We start from the raw sequence: 19770 nt of genomic DNA on the forward strand, positions 1-19770 counted from the left end.
CCCTGACAAGAGGGTGCCCTGCCCATCTCTAACCCCCACCTTTTATAGTAATCACGGAATTCCTATGAAATCACAGCTGGCAAATGCTCTTTGTTCTATATATCATGATTATATCTCACAGGAGATATAATCCAGCTAAGGAAAAGACCTAGGGAAAGAACAGCAAAATGAGATGCACAAACTCAACTCCTGCATGGGACCATAGGAGCTGAACAGATGCAAACGTGCTTTGAACTGACCTGCCACATCCAGATGGGGCCAGCTACAGCAAAATATCTTAACTCTATTAAAATCAACATGAAATAGATTTTATTCTCCAATTTTACTTCTTTTTTCTTTCAATTTTTTTTCTGCTTTCAATCTTTTACTTTTCCTGCTGAAAAGTATTTTGGTTTTGCTTTGATTCAATGTTTCAGAAGCAAAGGAAAAAAAACACACTACCACTTATACTTGGCAGTAAATGAGTAAAAGAATTCAGAAGAAAGAAATTAAAAGAGTGGTTGGCACCACTGCTTTTTAAGACTAATGCTAAGGACTGAGCACTGCTTACATCCCTGCCTCAGCACTCACTGTGCTGTGCTAGGAAGAAAACTGAGAAAACAGGGCACTGAAGGCAGTACATCCATTTTCTCAGGAAAGGAAGCAGGTTCTGTCATTAATAAAACAGCATGAACTGCTGGAGGTTTCACCAGCTCTACTCCCATGCCCAGGGTCAGGTCATGGGCAGTGTCCCATCATTCCCTCACTCACTAGACTTGGAGAGGAACACCCCAAACATAACTTTATTATTCTGGGTACTTAGGGAGGCGGAGGTGTGGACAGGAAGTGGCAGCAGCTGATTTCCAAGCCCAGACACACAAAGAATGGCAAGCTGAAGCCATCATTCAGCTAAAGTAGAAATAGACCTTTTTGAATTCCAGGGCCAGAAGATTTGAGGTGTCTCACTGAAAAGTCAGAAAGTTGTTAAGGAGACCCTGCATTGTCAGGTTGGAGAAGAGAAGGCATATGTGGGCTCAGCAGCTTCCACATGTCTTGGCCTTGCTACCTTGATAGGACAGGCACAAGATTGTGATAACCTGTAATTGAATTTAGAGCTTTTGAGTCATTTTGGTTTGGATAGTTTCATACCTCTTGACTAATTTTTTATGCTAGCAAATTTGCTGGAATACCTTGGAAGGATTGCATTAAAAAAATATTAAGGAATTTGGATTTCCTGCAGAAAAAAAAAGCCCATTTTTTAATTTTATAGTTTACATTTGCTCTAAGAACAGGTTTTAGAAACAAAACCTCTTACTGACCTCACAGGTCTGCAGTTTGCAGTGGTGTGAATTTTATTTCAGCTGCTCCCTTGTATTTTGCTTGTTCTGCTGTGAGCAACAAGGTCATGCACTTTTCAAATCTGGATTCCCCTGAAGTAAGGCAATCCTGACTACATGCACAAGAGACAGGATATACATTAGTACATGGAACCACAGGTCTTTTTTATCTTACAAGTGTGTTATCAGTAGTTTCTGGGGTCATCAGCAGTCTTCACTCCTTAATCACCTGCACAACAGCCATCACATTGAAGCATGGCTGCATTTCCAGAAAGCAGCAATTAGTACATCAGTCACTTTGCACTCCAGGCTTGTAAGCAAAGGTGAGCCAGACACACTGAGGCCTCAGATGGAATCCGTTCTTAAATAAATTAGCAACATTCACTTTAATCATTGTGCAAATAATAACTTCTGGAATTAAATCAATCTAGTGTTTAATATTCACAAGAACTTATTGGCCTTGGCATAAAAGAATAAGAGGATTTCCTTAATTTTTGTGAGTATCATAGTGAACATAAGTCTGCAGCTTATAAAATAATCTGGAGTTCCCTTGCAAACCAATGAAGCTTCATTCTCTCTACAGCTTTCAACAACACAGGGCAGATGGGTTTAGAAACAACACAGATCTGCTCAAAATCTGTTTTCTCATTAAGCTATTCATTAGCCATACATTTAAGATCAGAATAGCATTTTTTCTCTACACGCTCCAGGCCAACCACACAAAAAGTTGCAGAACAGTGACTGGGAGACAGCACATGCCATCGCTCACCTTTCCAGAGGTTTGTTTCCATCTCATCACCCTAATTTATGTTATTTTGTGGCTTTCAGGTAGGGCAAGTTTATTTGTCTATCTCACCACTCTGCTGGTCACAATACTCATCACTGCTGTCAATCCATTGACCCTGAGTCACCTGTTGGGCCTTAAATGTCTGCACCATCACTCTGCACTGATCCAGTATCTGGGTGCAATTACATTCTCCATGTTTATGGAAGTGAGGCAGAAGTTTTGTACAATCTGCCCTCCTTGACAGTGAACACTTAGCCTAGAAGACAGAGATAGAAAACTCTTCTGGAAATAAACTGCAGAGTCATATTGCAAACATGCAAACAGCTCTAGAATCCTGGCAGGAGGAGAAATAAACAGTGAAGAATGAAGGGGACATGGTTAGACAAAGTCAGCATCTTGGGAAGCATTTGGTAAAGTGAGAGACAGATTTCAGTTCAGTAAACAAGCTATAAAGTTCTCCACAGGAAGAGCAGACATACCACCCTGGATTACTGCAATGTCTAAGCCACTTCTCCTTTGTGATGACTTTCTTAGAAAAATCTTGGTTTTCTGCCTATTTGTTTACAGAAAACATAGAAGTGGCTGTCGCTTTTGGAATGACAACTTGAAGTCAAATGCTGTAACTTGGCCTAGACACACTCTCTCATGATGAACACACTTCCCACTTGCAGAAATAAAACAAAGCGAAAAAGCATCTGGATGTGTTTTTTTGTTTGGTTTTTTTTTAAGATACATTTTTCTGTTTTGAGAATAGTTAAGCTCTATCACTCACAATTCCAAATTGCAGGAGAACTTCATAACAATTACAGGTTAGAACAGCAGGAAGGTTAAATCAATAGAAACCTTACTTCGTCAGTGCATAGCAAAAATGACAGGCACGTCTCCCAAAGCTGTATTTTCTGCTCTATGTTAATGGTATAGCAGCTGGCTTTGTTACCTTCTGCCCTGCCTTCCTCACAAACAGCATGTGAGCTGCTCATCCCCTCAGCCCTCACAGACATGGCAGATCTGCAAAGTGCATAAAAGTGAAATTCCTGTGGAGATTACAGTGAAGAAAGGCATCTGTACCCCATCCCAGCAGCTGCAGGGGTTCTGTGACAGGAGTGCTGGAGTGCCTCTATTGTGCAAAGGGCAATATTGACATTCACAGATTTGGACAAAAATTAAGTGTTTTTAAACTGATCCCTCACTCTTCTTTCTGTCCAGCCTTTTGAGTCACCACAGATACATTATTTGGGCACAAAAGAGGCAGGCAAATATCCAGAAAGCCAGTGGGCAACAACTACAAAAACCAACTCTGCAACCAAAGCAGAAAGACACCTTCTCATAAATCTCCATGGCAGAAATAAAGCAACAACCTCTAACCCTGACCGGGCCCTAATTCCTTTTTGGATCAGCACTGGAATGGTCTCCCCAGGGAAGTGGTCACAGCACAAAGTCTGCCAGAACTCCAGAGGAGTTTGGACAATGCTCTAAGGCACATGATGTGGTTCTTGGGGTTGTCCAGTGCAGGGCCAGGAGTGGACTCAATAATCCCTGTGGGTCCTTTTCAGCTCAGGATATTCTGACTCTCCCTGTGTGCTCATGTCCACATTTCATCTCAGTCCTTCAGCACTGTAAGAGTCCACATTGACTCAGAGCACCCAGGGGAGAGAGCAACATCTCTCATGCTTTCCTGACAGCCCTCTTACACTTCGAAATGAATAGTTTTAGAGTTGTTCACATATCTCACCTGCATCTCAACCCTTCACAGGTAGAGGAGAGACAGTTTATTACAAGAACATAATTTCAGTCCCTAGGTGGAGGAAATTTCACAAGCTCAATATCCATGTAAAGTGTCTGCAGGCTGCATGGATGTGCCAAAACCCTCATCTGTCTTGCCAAAAATCAAAGGGCTTGCTTAACAGGAAAAATATTATCCCTGAAGTTTAGTTTTATAGGAGTTACATCATTCACAGAGGTATTGCAGCACTGGAGGAAACAGTGAAGAGGGGAAAAAGAAAAAGAGGCCCTTTCTCTGTCTCAGCATAGTTGCTTTGCCGCTTTAATTTAAGGAGTAATGTCATAACATTAAAATAAACCATTCTTTACACCACCACAGAAACTATTGTTTACAACTTAACATTGACACAAAACTCTGAGAGAAGCTTCCTCAAGTGAGTTTGAAAATAATTGATAAAGTTAATTCATTAGCAAATAACTTGCTCTTTTTTGTTTCATTATTTATTCATGTGGAGACACAAATATAATCATATGTTGTCTCAGACATAAAAATGCCAATTGACAAAAGGAAAAAAAATCTTTAAATGTAAAGTTTGCTAAAATGCTCTTAGTGAGAAGTACAAATGTGTGCTGATTATAAATATTCACTGAACGGACTAAAATAAATTTTATATGCCTTAAAAGGGCTATATATTTCCAGCCAATTTTATTCTTTCTGGAAGGCTTTATAATGCATTTATGAAGATATGCTTACAGGCAGGATTAAATCTCTCCTGTTTGCACAACTATAATGTAAAATATGCAAATACTGTGGTAAATTAGAGCAGTTGTTAGCTTTTCTCTTCCAGGAAAGCTGGACTGAAGGTTTTTTCCATTCTCCTGCTTAGCTTATTAAACTAAACTAAAAAAAAAAAAAAAACCCAAAAAAAAACCAAAACCAAACCATCACCACCACAACGAAGCAAAACAAAAAAAAAAAAAGGAAAAAAAACAAACTTATCCCATAATTTCTATACCCCAAAATCATCTTTTCTCATGCAACATCTTCCAGAAAAGCTATTGTGTATTTTCTCTGGGGAAAAAAAATGCAGGATTTGTCCTACTCGAGAGTGACAAGGAGTAACAAGTATACCCTGTGAGCAAGTCAAGGCTTGTACTGAGACAGTAAGAAATAAAACAACTTACATTTAGACATTTGACACAGATACTGATCACCAGAAAGAGCATTTACTGAATTAAATTGAAACCCATGAATAATTCACCAGTTTCAGCTGGTGACAAACACAGAAGTGGCAGAACATTTGATGATCAATAATTATTTCTGAGATTTTAGGAAGTGCGGCACCTTATAACTGAACAATTTAATTAAACACTAGATGTGACTTTAATTGCACATGCTGTATCAATCCTCTTTTCCTTTTGAATTTCATGCAGATGCTAAAAATTGTTCATCGCTGCTCAAGCAAATTCATTTCTCACTATGAATTACAAAACTCATTCTCTAATAAAGTTTTCCAATATTACATTTTGTGCTACACTCTCATTAAACTGCTAATAGCCTTCAAATTATAAGTTTATTGGAAACCATAGCTGGAGGTTCACTGACATCACATTTGAATCTCATCTGCTGCTGAGGTTTACAAGTGACAGTGCTAAGACTGATGACCTTGTGTCCAGCACCACATTACTCCAACAGTAGATAAAATTTCCAGCAGTCAGAACCACAACACCTTCCCAAGTTGTCAGTCTCTAAAACATTCTTCAGAAATGAAGCAGATCCATATACTTATTTACAGAGATTGTCTATGGAAACAGTTTCTTCCTATAGTACCTCCTTTAAAAATGGGATATCACTGAACAAATCACACAAAGTCACTGACTATTTTTACTGGGTCTGCTGGCTCTGTGCTATCAGCTTGGGATGCAGAAATGGTTTGTTTTTTCCAAACAGAGTAAACAAAAGGGATTCATTCAGCTCTGCATCAGAGCCACAACTTCTCCACTCTGGATTCCAAAAGCTTTTGGGTTTTAAATATCATGTAGGATGAGGATACTGGTATTTCTCCTGAAACACTGTGGGATGGTTTCTGATCTCTCTCACTTCAAAGTCTTTTTCTTGCTAGCTGTTCCAGTTTTGTTTGTTGGGTTTTTTCTACCATTACTCCAAGTTACAGAAAACCTCTTCATGCTGCTGTGAAGAGTTGTTTTTCCTCCTGAAAACACTCCATACAAGGAGTGTCCATAAACAGGTGTATGATTTTCCACAGCATCTTCACAGCTTTTATCGACGCCCCTAATCAGACATCAGCAGACTGGATCTTTAAACCTCTCCTAAAGTGATTAACCCAGAATCTTTGTTTGCATCCTCTTTGAACCTGTATTTTCTACACCAAGATTCAGAAAGAAGCACCAAAAGTGAAGTTTCCCTTGTCTTTACAACCCTAAACAAAACCAACTGAAATTAAAAAAAGCAAAACGAAAAAACTGCATCAGGCTTCCATTAGAGCTCTTGGTGTGCAAGCACCATTTCCATCTCCATGATCCAGTGGTTTTGAACACATGTAACCCTGGAACATGTGGACCATTTCAAATAATTTTTTCATTAAAAACTTGTCATTCACTGACATCTCCTTTCATGACTATGTTAGTTTGTAATAATTTTCAGTCAAGAACTGACATTAGCCTGTGACTGAGCCTTGCTGCAAACTCTGAACTGGATCCATGGTGTTTTCTGAAACAGACAGAAATAAAAAGTCAGCTCACACTTCTACAAGCATCTAATTCCATCACATCTCTGTTCATGGTAGCTGAGGTTCTGCTGAGACCTTTCTAACTTGCTATGTACTCTAACTGCCCTTGGAGTTAGCACAAATTAAATTTTTATAGGACTGAGACACCTTTTCATATTAATCAAACGATCCGGTTAGTTGGCATTTAAAGCAAATAATGCCAACTCAAAGCTGCAAAGAAAGCCTACAAATCACAGAAACTTTAACAGAGCCTTTTCACACTAAAAAGATATTCCACTTTAGTCTCAGCTTCTGTAAGTAGAACAGCACCTACAGTTAATTTTCTATTTGTCAGGACAGCTCATGTAAATTATGTCTTGTGTGTTCCTGAAACTAAGTTCATATATTGTAAACAATTAGCTGTGTCCTGGTAGAAATAATTCCTTATAGCTACAGTGCCACATGCTATCCCCACTGCAAGAGAGCTGTGTTGATTGACATGAAAGCCCCCCAGCAGTAGGTATCCTGATGTTGAGACAACAGACTAAAGATACAAAAAAACAGCATTCAGAGGGGTGCTTTCCATGTGTATTCCACACTGCCATTCAAACTCTAATATTTTTTATGAGATTTTAATTTTTCTCAGTTAATTTTGCTCTAACCTTGCCCACAGCCCTTCTTTGCCTATGTTCCTAAAGTGTTCTGGCTGCTCAACCCTCACTGACAAAATTGTTCTCCAAAACACAGGCTGTTACAGAGCAGGAACATGGAACAAGAATTATAAATGCAAACATTTTACCCCAGGAGCCTCCCGTATTCCAGGCTGGGAACAGCCCCAGTCTGAAGGGCAAGACTCCAGGGCCATGAGGTGAAAATCACTTTATATAGCCCAGAGTGGGCAGGGTCTGCCAATTAGCAGTAGTAGGGGTGTTTCATCCAATTTGCTCCCAAGGTAAATCCTGCCTGCAGTCAGCATTATGCTCATTTAGTCTCAGCAGACATTTGATCTGCCTAATCAAAAGAATCCATTTTCTGCTACCCAAAGAAGGAATAATGCAGTACACTTCAGGAAGGGGAAAAAAAGAAAAAGGCAACAGTTTTAGACAAACATACTGTCAAATCATACTTGAATAATTATGGCTCCTGTGGCACTTGCGTCTGGAAAAGAAAAAGAGTTCAATCAGTTAACATGCAACTCCTTACAGAGAGGAGAATAAGGGGCTAGCAACCATAAATTTTGAATAATTTTGTTGGGTTCATTGTTCAGTACAGAACATAACATAGGAATATCTTTTCAGAAGTTTCATTTTTAACTGCTAGACATCACTTGAATTTACCTGGACATCAGAGCCTAACCTGGCTTAATGCCTCTGGTCTCTGGCTCATGTACTTTGAGCCAACATTTGGAATAGTCTTCAGGGTTCTGCAAGATTAGGTTTAATTAAAGGCTTGTGGTGTAATTTTTAGATATTACTCAGTTACCCCTATAACTAGGAGGTTTCATTAGCATTGTGTGGGACAGCAGAGAAGTAAAATCAGGAATTGGAGTACACTACAATAAATACCTGAATCCATACTCAGCTTCAGAATAAGAACACACAAAAGCAATAATTAAAACTGCTCTGCAAACAGCCTATCATTCTGGAGGAGCCTTCAGAGGTATTGCTCCATATCCTTGTGTCATGCCACCAATTACTGTAAATCCTTCTTGGCAGACCTTCCAAAGACTATATTTGTACTACATGACCAGACAGATAAATATCATCTCACAAACCTTGAGCAAAGCCACAAGAACACTCCCTTTCAGACTAAGCTTTACACAAAACAACATTTTAAAATTTCTGTGATATTTTCTCTTCAGTTGTTGCTCATTTTTTCTCACATAGCAGTATGTACCAACTAGCTAAACTCATAACCTGGTGATGTTTCCATGCCAGAAACAGCCACAGACAATGCAAACATTGTGAGAACACAAGGACAGGCTGTGAAGGCTGTGAGGCTCTGGCCTCTATCAGCACAAGGCAGAGAATCTTTAGAACACATCAGCAAGCACAAGAGAATTATGGTTATTATTAATTGTTTTACAAATTCGGGTTATTATATTTAGCAAGTGTCTACATGGCCTGAAACAGCACATAAAATCAAATTATTACTTACTTTTTAAGCTACTTTCTTAAAAAAACTATTATAATGACACTTCTTCAGCTGAAGGCATTTGTCCATCAATATTCCAGCAGAAACTTCCTTTGCTTGATTCACTGTTCAGGTCCCAACAATTGCTGGGATAAGATGCAATTTCTTTGGGAAAGTGACCTGGCTGCCACCTAACAGGCTGAACAAAGTTACACCAGCACAGCTAACGAAACCACACAATTTCTAATCAAACCTCAACAATGGTTCCTGCAATAAGGGCAAGCGACTTCCACAGCTAAAAGGCTTTTCTTCTGCTGCATTTCAAAGTTGTGAACACTTGTCAAAAAGAAAAAGGGAGCAGAAGTCATTCCCTATGGCATGTCTCAGGGAAACTTGAATGTGGGGATCACCATCTTTAACTCTGTAGGAAGAACATTTAACTTTTCAGCACTGAATCACAGCCCCCTGTAGTCTCAGCCTATCCAAAACAGCTTTCTAGCACCACACTCTAGGCATGTTCTGGATACTTTACAGAACAAAATTGCTGTTATGCAATCAAATCCCATCTTAAAACATACACATTCTTGAGCACATATAGTTAATCCTATGGAGCAATTTGATTCTTTTAATCTTTTTGTACTCTAACTCATCTGCTCTTTTTTCTTTTGTTTATACTTTGTGCTTTTGTGTTGCCTTTGTTAGTATAATAATAATAAATTATTAACATTCATTTAACTCAATGATTATTTGTTTTTTATAACTAGTTTGTAGCTACTGTTTTCTACTTTGGATGATGATACATAATTCTTACCTTTTGGAATTACTGCCACTTATTTAGCACCTCAGTATGAACCAGCTCTTCCCAAGTTTACTCATGCGAAGTTCTCCCTGAGTAATTCTACTCTAATCTAGATCACAGAAAACAGGGTGTTCCTCTAAGGATCTCCCATAAAGAGTGATGAAATTCTGCCTGAAGTCCTCACCTGAATGGGCTGATTGCAGAAGGATTAAAAAATTACCTAAAGTAATTTTACCTTGTAAAAAGGTAATGAAAGTTACTTTTTTCCCTCCACAGCTTCTCTATAATAGGAAAAGTTTTTCTCTGAGACTTAGAATTTGCTTTTTGTCTCCACTGAAAAATTTGCAAGCATCCCTTAAATGTGCATTGCAGTAATATTGGTATTGGGGAAAAACAAAAAAACACATTACTGAGGTCAGTGTGGAAGTGTCCTCTCTACACCAAGGATGGATGTGACAGGGAGCCAACATGCCCAGTTTAACCAAAGCAGGTGAGAAGCAGAGCTCAGCTGTTATCTAAGGTACATGGAAAAAACTCCTGAGACCACTCATTCAAGATTCTTCAGTCCTCGATATTTGTTCCAATTTTAGATACTTGGCACAATACAAGTCTCAGCTGTCTTCCTCTGTTCAATACATAGGTAAATACAACACGTTTTAGAAGTTTTATTTTGCTTTTTATCAGAAACTCTAGAATTGCTACTCATAAAACAAGTTTCTCAAAATTCTAGGTTTCAGCCAATACGAGGATATTACAAATAACATTATCTATTTAGATGGGATTTTTATGACATCCATTAAGGAGCTTCATCTAAATACTGACTATAAAGCTGAGACAGTCAGCAGTAGCAGCTCTCCACTCTGCTGTGATGGTGCAGCAAGAAAGGGGGATAGAGTTCTGGCTTCCCATGGGGCAGCTGAAAGCCACTCTGTCTCAGAAAAAAAAACAGCCTCCTGGTCTACAGGGAATAAATCTATTACTGCTGTCTGCTTCCATCTTCAAGACAAGAGTCTGGAGAAAACACTCACATTAAGCATGATTTTTTTCAAGACTGATAATAAACAGAAAGCTTCACATTCCAAGGCTTAACCTATCAACTGACAGAAGCTGGGCATGTTGTATTGTGAGATTTCTCGTGTATTTTCAACCCATCTGGTACTGCCCAGAATATTGGGCTAAATGGGCAATTAATCTAATCCAGTACAGCAATTCCTAAACGTTTCTGTCCCTCTAAACACACACAAATATGGAAATATAAACAGTGTTCTAAACATTTGAATCTCATGTACTGAAGGTCACTGAACCGCACACAGTACTCCCTCCCTCTCCAATCCACACAACAGTGTGCTTTGTTTCCCCATAATTAATTTCTATTTAATAACTAAGCTTCTAGATAGCTCGTTACTTAGAAAAGAATTAAATACTCATGACTATGAGGTTAAATTGGTCTTTTCAATAGATAAAACTATTGAAATAGGACGGTAAAATATCCTGATTTCAAGAGCAAGACACATAACTCAGAGTTCAAGTAGTAAAGCAATTAATCTTCAACGGAACAGCACACGGTAGCTCTGAAAACAAAGCTCTAAATTCTGACAATCATCCTAAAATATTTAACACTGAATCTCTTCTGAGACTTCTGTTGGAACTCAATAGAAAAGCCCCATCGTCTGCTCACAAAATAAATGCAAATCCTTACAAGGCTGGATAACCATAATATGGCTCCAGGCATACCTTTGGTTCTTTCTTACTATCAGCTCCTGTGAGAATCACCATATTCCCTGATGCTCAGGGAAAGCTCTTCAAATGCCTGCTTTTTCCATTCTATTCCAACAAAGTCATTTTTAAACATCACCTCATTTTCCTCTCACATTTAACACTTCCATTAATGACTAAAAGCAAGAGTTCACATTTCAGTGCATTAGTCCAGCTCTCATCTTGTGACTTTCACATTGTTCTGCAGTTTATAAAAATTATGCAGCAAGCTAAATAAATAAATAAATTAACACTGTACCCTGCCAAGGTAAATTCAGAAAGAATTATTTAAAGTCAATTCTTAAAAGGGATTACCTCACTTATGACTGATGCCTACATGAGCACTGCCAAGAGCTCCCTTGTGCTTCACTGTCATGGTCACAGTGAGCACACACCCAAGGTGGCAGCATGTGGCAGCCTTTTTTTTAATCCCCCAATTTACAATACACACAACATTTTGGTGACAAATTAACCTTCATTTTCAAAGTTGCTATGATTTCCAAAAGGCTAAAATGAGGAACCCCAAATTTAGCTCCCTTCTCATTGACCCAGTACAACACTCAGTTGTCTTGTGTGCCCTCAGTTTCTTTCTTATGTTTTTGGAATCACCTCTGGAACATGTGTTTCCTCATAGAGGTACAACCAGCACAATGGCTTTATCCCCGTGGTGATCTCCTTTTGTTATGAAGTTTCAGGACAAAACACTGAAGAGGTAAAGGGCATTTTCCAGCTCAAACTCAGAAACGAATTCTCAGCCCAAAGTAAAAACTAATTATTTTTATGGATTATGCTAATTCAGACCAGGAAAGAGGCCAGCTATTTTTTCTTAAAGGCGGGAAGCATAATATATGCAATTCTTGACTCTCACTATTTCTTACATGAATTCACCTCAGACAGCTACATAATTTGCCCCAGCTAGAGGTCCTAAAATAGTGCACAATGGTATCCTAAAGTTCATCTCAGTCCCATCCTTAGAGAAATGAAATAAAATTATTCAGCCTTCCTTCATTAGCTGTGCTTTCTTGCTCTTTATGTTGATTCCCATGAACTCTTCTCACCTCCTGTTTTGTCATCTCTTTCTTAAAAAACAGCCGCAAAAGGAATATTCCACACTCTCTGCTACATCACATCATAACACAGTACATGCTCCTTCAGTTGATGACTCAGATTTCTGCTCAAGGAAAATATATTAAACATGGAGTTGTCAGATGGCATTCTTGAGAAATTAGATTTGCAAATATGTCTTCAATTGTGATTAAAGGGACCATAAATCTAACACTATACCACAGGGCACTGTTGCAGGAATGAAACTTAAATCAGACATTTTAGTTTCTTTTATTTGCATAAAGGTATTGCTTCTTGGTTTGTATGCCCTTTTATATGTTTGTGAGAGGGCTACTCATCTCTGCAGTAATCAGTCAATCACACATTGCTGCTGTAAATCAAATAAAAAATGGCTTCTTGCTTAAAACAGAAAAAAGGTCAAAACCAAACAGAAGGGGAAAACACTGAGAGATAGAGGAATCACTCAGAAATGAGTGTGCAGTTATAAAACAGCTCTTATCTTTCTGTGAGCTTGTGTTACCAAGTCATTTGTGAAGGTTCAAGTGGCCCATTACTCTTAAGAAAAAGAATCTTGAAACGTTGAAGAGCTGAATAATTTTAGTAGGTAGATTATTTCTCTGAAAACTTCAGAAATATACTATTTTATTATATACTATCCATTTTGAGTTCAGTTCAATGTTTTCCAGCCATCCAATAGTAAGAAAACTACATGGCTCTTGATACCCTTGAAACCCATTTAAGTGAATATCTGGTAGTTGGAAAAGTTTGGGCATCACCAGCTGAGAGCTGCCCAGGAAGAAGTCAGAGTTGGAAGTGTGTTTATCAAATTGTCTTTTTTTTTCCCCACTGTCTTACAATTATTTATATTCTTGTTGCCACGCCTGCAGAAGATCTTTGAAATAAAACTATGTCTCAAACAGTCTCCTTTCATTAACTCTCTCCAGACAAATCAATATATTGTGAAAGAGATGTGGGCAGCATCTTTCAAGAGAAACAAATTGCCATTGTAACTTATAACATGCAATTAGTCATGCAAAAATGAAATGCTCTGGAAATAAGGCCTGCTTTATAAATGCTTCATTGTGAAGAGTAGATGGTACTTCAAAATGCTGGTGGAGTAATAAGTTCTTGTTTGTCAACATAATATTCCCATATGTAATTAGAAAATTGTGTGCAAGCTGACCACTTTACTTTGCTCTATTAAGGAAATGGACCACTAGCATTAAAAATACCACAACAAAACATCCACTTTCAACTACAGAATGAAGAATAATTCCAGTCACTAAGCTGTTTTCACTGCTTATCTCTGACATATGTCATCTGTGCCCTTTAACTGAAGTCATTTTTTCCCAAATATAACGGGAAAAAAACCTAATTTAAAAAAAAAAATAAGAAAGGGTCAATTATACAAACATCTTCCTGTGTTTATAGGGTAAACACAAAGAATCAGCTTAATTGCATCTAAAAAAATTTGGAATGAGGGCTAGGAAAACTTTCCACCACTAAAGCTCATGACACACTAGAGTAAGGTTGCCAAGAGAGGTCATATAATCTCCTGCACTGCCCTTACACATGCCTGAAGATTTCTGACAGCTCCAGAAGAGACCCACATTGTGTCAGTGCAGAGCAGTGGATTTCTCAGAGTCCTTTCCAGCCTGACATTTCCATTATTCCCTGCTTATGTGCACCCTGGCTCTATAAGGACATTCCTGGGCTGCTGCGCTCGTGCAGATGAAGCTGACAGGGCTCAGCACAAGAGTAGGGGGCTGTCAAAATACTAATACATGCTGAACCAGAGCTTTTCTTTAACACTCCATGGTTTTTCATTATTGAGACATGGATGAAGTCTCTACACACTTCAGTTTCCTGAGTTTTTATTAACTGGTCAGTGCTGCTTGGCTTTTTTTGCTGCAGAAATGACCTTCCTGATAATTTGAAATGCAGTTTTCATTCCTGCTGAGCACAGCTGCATAAGAAGAGGGGTGTAAAAGAAGTTATTTATTTTACTAAAACAAGGAAAACTTAGGTACTTGTGGTAGCTGTAATTTAAACAGCAAATTACAGAAAATATTGTGAGAGATTAAAAAGAACAAAACAACAGATATAGTGCAATCTACCTTCAAATGGTCAAAACTAAGTATCATGCTGGTTACTACTTTTTCATCCTCTCTCAAATCAAAAATCTTTCCATAGCTAACATGACCCAATCTGGAGACACACAAAAACATAGGAAATCCATACTTGGAACAGAAGTGTTCACATTTTTAGCCATATTTTAGGCCTCCACAAATACTCACTGATGTGAGTATCCAGTTTGCCTGTTATTTTATTTTTAACTACATTAATAAACTAGACTGATGCCCTCAGGCAGATCTCTATAGCTGGCCCACCTAATACCATTCCTGGTCAGTACAGCATGACTGTTCCCTTCAATACATACTCCCTAGTTTGCTCCATTACCCAAGAAATCACATTTTTCCACTAGCCTGAGATAAAAATCAGGTAGCAGTCATGAGATCTGATGGAAAAATATATTTTACATAACCAGTCTTTTATGCTCAAGAAATAAAAGATATTGCTTCTTTATTGTGTACACAAAACATAAAGGGCCAGGACAGACAAAGTGTTTCCAAGAGACACTAAAATGGAAAAACTTTCAAGCATTTCAGAGTCTGCAGGGTGAGTACCAGGAGCACAATTTCCCATCTGAAATAAAAGCATTTCAAGTTTGAAGTTACAAAGTGTTTGCTTCTTTTTTTTTTCTCCTCTGAATAATGTCTGCCAACAGACACGGGTAGCAGGGCCATCAGGCAAACTTATTTTCAAGTAGCCAATCTTTATCTGTAATCACTACTGGAACATGGTTTGGTACTGAGCATGTCACACAACTCTTCTGGGCTTGTTTTGTTTCCCTCTATTGACAGCTCATATGAGCAGAATTTCACTTAACTAAAATCCTGCCAATTTTAATCATGCAAAAAGACTTAGGCAAGCATGACAGGCATTAAGAAGAAAACAAATTTTCTTCAAAGATGTTACAATCAGATCCATTTTCGTAGAGTAAGACATAAAAAACCATGAAACTTCTGGTTTATTAACGTTTAAACAAAAGATGGATACACCTGAACTCAATTCAGGCTATCCATGACCCAGTATTACAGGTTCCTTTTCTTCCCTCTCACCACAGCACATGGTATTTCTTTCACTTACTGCAAAACATATGTTAAACAATCTCTGATGGTTGCTGGTTCTGTGCATTCACACAAAAGATTACAAATACTCTTAGACCAAAATCAGGCTGCTTGTGCCACAGGATTTACACATACAAGAATAAACACACTGTATTATTTCCTTAATCACATGAGAGAACAGCAAAAAGACTGGACAAATCTTTATCCCTAAAATAAAGAGAAATAAACATAAATTCTTTTGCCAATATGCACAAAGTGTCAGGAAATTTCCAAGAGAAAGATGTGAAATTCTTTCCTCAAAAAGGTGTGTAATATGCTCTGCTCCTCACTTGGGAAAAAAAAAATACATTTCTGTGTGACATTTAAATTCACTGGGGTTTTGTTGCTTCTCTAATTTCAGAAAGTAGAAACATATTATTCTTTATGTGAAACCTTTTCTTTCTTTAATACTGGAGAGTTCTTCTCTCCCTCTTAATTGCATCTAATTTTTGATAAGCATGTCCCTGTCCCTGCTACTCATTCTTGGTTTGGTGCCTCAAATTTTAGCAAATTTTACCCCTTTTTTTGACAGAGCCACATTTCACCTCTTCTGTCTCTCTAAAGACCAAAAAAATCCAACAATAAATAAGCAAGCTTTATTTTGCTTTTTCAAATAAAACAAGTATCAGCTGTTTCCTCATTCTCCGTCTCCAGCTCTGTCCCAGCTCAGCAGGGAACCAGCCCCCTGCATACCTACACACCACTGTCAGTATATTTGGAAAACCCTTGACCTCAGGTTGGAATGTACTGCACGGCCCTCCATGCTCAGTATTCGTATTTACTCTCAATTGTCTTTAAAACAGATTTGTTTATACAGCCAGCTGTGTGTTGGAAGCTGCACAGTTGCTGCTTGCATCCTGCCTTGAGCTGGTTTTCCCACAAAGGTTTCTGCTGCCCCTTTGCCCACACACTTATTCCCTGCAACTGGGATCAACATCAGCTGCATCCCTCTGACCACCCCTCCACTCTCGTGCTGTAAACTGATGAATTCTAATCAAGATATCTCAGGGCATTTTACAGTCTCTCAAAGTCACTTTCGTGTTGCTTCATCTACTGCCCTCTCTTAACAAGTATTTCAAATTGGATGATAGCTCTAGAAGGTTTTACTCAGACACAAGTAGTACCCATTTTCCAGCCTTATTAAATCATAAAGCACTTGATTCATTTCCAGGGATTAGGTCCAAAATATCCTCTGGCTATATTGACCATTCAACAAATTGCATTATGAAAGCAGCACTGTGCCAGAGTAGCTCTAAAAGCATGCTTTCCTTGGATTTTGCATGGTTATTATTGCAATCAATATTGGAGCAATTCAAATCCCTCATGATCAATCCCCAAAGCTTCTTTAAGGTACTTTTCTTATACGTACAAACATTACACCAATATTTTTTGAACCACCCTCAGGGTCTATAGCAACAACCTGCCTTTTCATCAATTTCTTTCCATACTACTTCTGGTTTATGGGAGATATCACACATCTCTTGGGAAATTCTTTGCCATCTTTCAGTATTAATTCTTGCTAGAGTCAGTTTTGTTTTCTAAATCTCAAAGCTCTAGAGGTTTCCTGGATGTTTGGTTTGATATCACACCCTTGAAAATGATAGTTTGTTCAAAACCGTGTGGGAGACAAGTTCCTTTTAAACATCAAAAGCAATTTAAAAAAATTCAGGGCTGTATTAAATATTTCAGAACCTTTTTAATTCTGGAAATAAAATGCCTTTTTCCCACCAAAAAACTTACCATGTGTAAGTCTGATTCTAATCAGGAGTCTGGCATTTAATTTCCTTCGATAAATTCAGGATTCTAACAGGAAGAAAATCTCTAGTCTCTAAACCACTAATTTAGGAGAAAAATTCCATCTCCTTGCTTGGACAATTTCTGTTTTTAGTATGTGTTTCTAGAACACCATACCATAAAAACACATCTTGTCATTCAATTCTGTACCTTGATGTTGGTCTACAGCATGATCTCCACCACATCCTCCAAACTGAGGTTAATTTTAACCTGTCTGCTGCAGGGGTTAAATAAGTTAAAATCCAGTGGAATTTCTATTTGATGCACTCAATAGTGTGACAAATCAAGGGAAAAGGCAGGGGCACATGAAGGGTGCACTAATTTCAATCAAGTCTTTCCAAGTGTGTGAATGCCAGAGAATGATTGGAGCTCAGATTTCATCATATGTCTGAGTATTGCTTTATTGTGAACATTTACATTAGTAGTTTAATCCCTTTAGGAAAAGAATACTGGAAATTGGCTTCAAAATGTTCCCTTCATTAAATCTGCTGCAATTTCTTTTGAAATAAAAGGCACAGTCTGAGGTAGTGAGAACCTCACAGATGAACTGTTGGAAACATTAGGTAAGGACCTCTCAACCCTTAAAAGGAATGAAATTGTGCTGCACATTTCCCAGCTGAATAGTTTGCAACGTATTAACATCATTTGGGGGAATAGAATTTTAAGTAAAGGCTGTCAATGTGTATCACATGTTTAAAGGAAATCAGAGACAAAATGAAGAGCTTAAAATGTCTGAGGAAGCCACATCCACACACAGCCACTCATCTTTTTCCTAAGCACTCTTTTCTGACCATTATGGTAGTTTATTCACAGTATTTCACTGTACTGGGAGACAGAATAATATTGTACCACCACGAGAAATCTCAGGTTTGTGATTCAGCTGATGCCTCAGGTTTTAGCCTTTATATTTTTCAGATTCTGTCGTGCTTTAGTGTGTGGGTCAAGGCTTCATATGAGGGTATAGTAAGCTCTCTTCAAAGAGTAGGAGACAAAATAATTCCTTCTCTAGCTGGGGACCAAGAACAAATGATCCAAATCTCAGGCCCAAGAGCATAAACAACATGGACTGAAGATATTAAAAAAAAGGACTTCACGGGCTAAAGCTGGAATTGGACAATTAACTCCAATATCCAAATGGACCAGAACTTATAAAAGTGAGAGACCCTGTGAGCAGTTGTCCATTTGGTGACCATTTTGGGTTCACCAGAGGTGTAGCCCAGGCTGGGCTCCTGTGCTGTCCAAGGTGGATCCACTGAGGCCTCCTAATAAATCCCCACTTTATTCTTTAGCTCTGTCCAGCCTCTGTTCTAGGTCAGCCTTCGCAGCAAGGTCCCCCCCCCAGACAGGATCTCATAACATTGTCATAAATCTTGATTTTTTGTGTCTCATCCACTCAGCTTGTTTCACATTGGCAAAAGAGATGTGGAAAAGTCAGCGACCAGCAGGCACCTGCACTGGGTACAAGATCAGATGTCAAGCTCAGAATTCCCTCCTGGAAATAATGCTTTGGAGGAACCTCTTGTGGAAAGCAGAATTTGGTCCAGCAGCATTTGTTTTGAATGAAACATGAATTCATTCAAAACAAGTCCTGAGTCCTGTGATATGTTAAAAGAAGTTAACATGGCCTGGTGCATGCCAAGTAACCTGCTTTTGTCTCTGCCCTCAGTCTTCCCCAAACCACCTAAACAGCCAACTTTCACATTGATAGAAATATCTGTGGTTTCAACGCTATATTCAAATTTTCTCAGATTGCTGTATCCAGCAAACAGACTGCTCTAACTTAGTCACAATTTATGATAATGATGAACTTGACTCTGCTGGATGTCAGGATATTTTGGGGTGGCTCACACTCTTTCCAGTTGTCTCAAAAACCAAACAAAGTAAAGTTTCCCTGAAGCTGGTCTGCTCTATGAACTTATACACAAATTATTCTGATGGATTCACACTTTTGAAACAGAACACTTTACCTAAAATTTCTAAACACACTTGAAGGCAAAATGTTTCAGACACTTTAAAAAGTTTCTTCTGTAACTACAAATTAGGGATAAACATTTTACAGTAACACTTAGTTTTTCTATTTAGCAGTGTAGCACACTGAATTAAAAGCATGATGATACTGAAAAAACTACATAAGTAAGGCATATTTTTTAGAGGAAATATTCTTTTGTTCTCTCTACTCAGATTTCCAATCTTTCTTTCTGTGCAAAGCACTTATGCATTATTAGAATATCAGAATTAATTTAAAAAAGACATTTGACAAAAAATGCATATTGGACCCACACAGAAAAGCTACAGAAAAAACTTAAGTACTAATCTATTAAGGAGATGAAACGGGGCAGTAGAAGATTGATGTACAAAGAGTTTTTGGTAGAATCTTCAAGAAAATGGATATTACAGAAGCAACACTAAAAGTTACAGCACACAGGCAGCCTTAAAATCC

General features: G+C 38.3%; 1 long non-coding RNA gene across 2 annotated transcripts in view; it reads right to left on the reverse strand.

Moving 5' to 3' along the window:
• Positions 1 to 1337: 1337 nt before the first annotated feature.
• LOC135302574 (uncharacterized) overlaps positions 1338 to 19770 on the reverse strand; it is a 48197-nt gene continuing 29764 nt past the window's right edge. Inside the window, exons 5-7 of one of the 2 annotated variants that reach the window (XR_010364170.1) lie at positions 7681 to 7712; positions 6503 to 6556; positions 1338 to 1429 (exon numbers count right to left, since the gene is read on the reverse strand). This is a non-coding gene — a long non-coding RNA (uncharacterized LOC135302574). Of the gene's footprint in view, positions 1430 to 5222; positions 6557 to 7667; positions 7713 to 19770 lie in introns of those variants that run through there. The other variant, XR_010364167.1, reaches the window with a different exon arrangement.

Source organism: Passer domesticus, chromosome 6 (assembly GCF_036417665.1).
Source record: "Passer domesticus isolate bPasDom1 chromosome 6, bPasDom1.hap1, whole genome shotgun sequence".
Taxonomy (NCBI): Eukaryota; Metazoa; Chordata; class Aves; order Passeriformes; family Passeridae; genus Passer; species Passer domesticus.